Source organism: Triticum urartu, chromosome 6 (genome assembly GCF_003073215.2).
Source record: "Triticum urartu cultivar G1812 chromosome 6, Tu2.1, whole genome shotgun sequence".
Classification (NCBI taxonomy): Eukaryota; Viridiplantae; Streptophyta; class Magnoliopsida; order Poales; family Poaceae; genus Triticum; species Triticum urartu.
In genome coordinates, this window is record NC_053027.1 from 449,262,578 (window position 1) to 449,265,671 (window position 3,094).

The 3,094-nt window shown below is 48.9% G+C and overlaps 1 non-coding gene across 1 annotated transcript; it reads left to right on the top strand.

Annotated features, from left to right (window-relative positions):
• Positions 1-2,792: 2,792 nt before the first annotated feature.
• TRNAK-CUU lies at positions 2,793-2,862 on the top strand. Its single transcript has one exon. It is a non-coding gene; the product is annotated as a tRNA-Lys (tRNA).
• Positions 2,863-3,094: the final 232 nt, after the last annotated feature.

Here is a 3,094-nt window from a genome sequence, read left to right on the forward strand (position 1 = left end):
AGCACATGGGGAACACATCAAGCCGTTTCTGCTAGCCCTGCTAAGCCGCCGGCCGCATGCCCTCATCTCCACAGCCGCGCACCTAGACCGGGTCGCCGCTCGGGCCGGCTCTGGTGTCCCCTGCGCTGGTTCTGTTGCTCAGACTCCGCCTCTGTTGCTCCGAGCCGCTGTCACGGTTGTGCTGCCCCGATCGGCCCCGTCCCGATTTTCAAGTCGCCATTCCGGTCGGCTCCAGTGCGCCCTGCCGCGGGTCGCTCCATCTTGGCCTCGCCATTTTTACCTCGCTTCCACCGAGAACCCGCCGCCTCTGAGCCGGCCGTGCGCTCAATGACCAACCTCCATGGTCGCGGTGTCGCCAAGCCGCCGCCTTGCTTTGTTTCTCTGCCATGGCCGCAGCAAGCTGCCTCACCTTGAGCTGTCGGCCCTGTCGAGTCGTCGTTGCCTCGTCGGCCTCACGCCAAGCTGCCGCGTCGCCACCGAGCCGCCTGTGTGCCAGGACCGGGTCGCCATTCCGGTCGGCTCCGGTGCGCCCCGCTGGCTCTCCGCCTCACCTCCACGGTGGATCCTGCCGCTGACTGTCTCCGTGGTGTTTCCAACTCGCAGCCGCCGTCGCGCCTCACTGGTGTCGTTTATGGGCCGATCCTTCCTTCCGCTGAGCCATCGCGAACACATCGTTGAGCCATCAAGTCATCCCATGGCCTTCAAAGTTACCTCCGTCGCCGCCTTTGCCCCGGGCGACCTTCACCTCGGGTGGTGTTTGCCTATGGGCCGCCGGCCGACTTGAGCCACTGACCGCTATCGAACCGTCGGCCCTGAGCCGCCCTTGAGACCTCGCCGGGTGCTCCTTCTCCGCGTCAGCCTCGTTGGCCCTGCGGCCCACCTCTGGGTTGCCTCTGCTGAGACCCGTCGCGTCGATCCGCCCCGCACCATCGTCAAGCTATTAGTGCATGTATAATACATAGTCTTAAGGCGATGTCTCGCATACCATGTATGATCGGATATGACGTAAAGTAGGTTCGGATAAGGAAGCGGGATCCTCTTCAGAAGGCGGGTGCTTGAAAAAAAAAGTGTGGTCCAGTGACAAAAGCTGAAAAGAATGAAGTAAAAAGTTTTTCTATTTTTTAATGAGGCCCATTAATGATAGCTTACATTGAAAAGAAAAAATAAATATAGATGTCTCAAATTATTATTTTGTCATGGGGCATATATAACCATATGTCATCATTATATATGCCCTTAAGCTGCCACTGTCTTACCTCACTCAACAGTGGCCCCGTCTCAAGTTGCTGTCGCGGCCCACCTTTAACCTGCGGTTTTTGTTGAGCCACTGCGGCCACGGCCAGCTGACCATAAGTCGACCTGTGGAAGAGGCCCAAGCGATAGCAACGCTGGCGCGTTTGACTGTAAATATCTGGAGTTTCTAGAGGATTTAAAAGATTCTGCACTTGGCGTTCAGCTCCGTCCAAGTCTTATCAATTAAAAGGGATGGTAACATTCTAGTTCACGGATTAGCAGCACTTGCAAAAACAAAGGAAACTAGGAACTGATAGCAAGTGTGCCTGATGAAGTTCGCGACCTGTGGCTCGCTGATTGTGTTCATAACCAAGGAAAAGGAACAAGGAACAGGCTGGTTTGACTGAAAGAAAAACAAAAAAAGACCCGGAGGGTGTGTGTGCTGAGCCGCCCCGATCGGCCTCATTCTGGGCTACCGTATTTTCACTTGCTGTGGTTGGTGCCCTTTTTTGCAAAGGCAGGGGAGAATGGCTAAATTTCCATTGCAAATACTGGAAATTGTCCATGGAATGGATCATCTACCGTCCAGACAAATCAGGTGAAATCTATCCGATATATTTTTATATTACATATTAATTTCTTTAAAAGAGCAATTACTCTGGCTTGTGAATTTTTTAATGTAGGACAAATTGTCTACTGCAAAAAGTGACCCATCGAACTCTTAACAGTCATATGTGAACTCGTTAAGGTTAAAACGTTGGATTGTCATGTGAGGGCATGTCCTACAGATAGCGAGGACGAACCCAGGCTACTAAGTCGCCTTCATTGAAACTTGGTTAAGCCTGCCTGTTTGTTTGATGCTACTCCGACCTCGTGTACTCTCGATAAGTCATATCTGAACTTATCCAGGTTCAAACATCAATTGGGTCATGTGAGAGCCGGCTTACAGAAAGCGAGGATACTCTAGTGGCTATCATGCTAGTTTCATTGAAGTATTCTGTTATCATACACATACATTATCATATATTGCATCATACATTGCATCATCATTACATCATCATATATTGCATCATACATTGCATCATCATTACATCATCATAGCATACATCATATGTGCATGGAAATACTGGTTTATATAGCAGGAATCGGTTTTCAGGCCGGGTTGTATTATTCAAATCATTAATAGCCAACCTGGCTGGATTTTTATTATGGTTATCAATAAACAGTATTATGATTAAGGTTTTCAAAGTCGCTTCAGCGCAATGGCTATTATTTATCAATGGATATGATTTATTCTACAATGAAAAGAATAGTCCCAAGTCGCTGCAGGCTTATGACCCGACACTTGGGGGCTACATTATTCAGATTACATCAAATACATAAGTCCCATGTCACTGCCAGCATGCACCATGGCACTTGGGGGCTAATGCAAAGTCATTCTTAACTCGCCTTATTGAAGACCCGACTCATCACATTGTCATGAGTCGGCCCTTGGGGGCTGCCAATTGCTTCTGTCAGAAATTCAAGGTACACAAGCTTTAATCCATTATATTGAAGGATCCATTGCTCAGTTGGTAGAGCACAAGGCTCTTAACCTTGTGGACATGGGTTCAAGCCCCATGGTGGGAGTTACATTCCATGATGTTATTTTCATTGAAGTTCCAGCTCAGTATTATCTTACTAAGCCGGTCCTTGGGAGCTACACTGGTTGAATATTTTATGAGCATAAGGCAATTACAAGTCCCAGGTTGCTGCAAGCATGACAACCCGGCACTTGGGGGCTACATATGTGGAATATTCAGTTTTGATGAGTGACTGAGATGAACAAACCTGGATTTCTTCAAGGTTGTAACGTTTATAT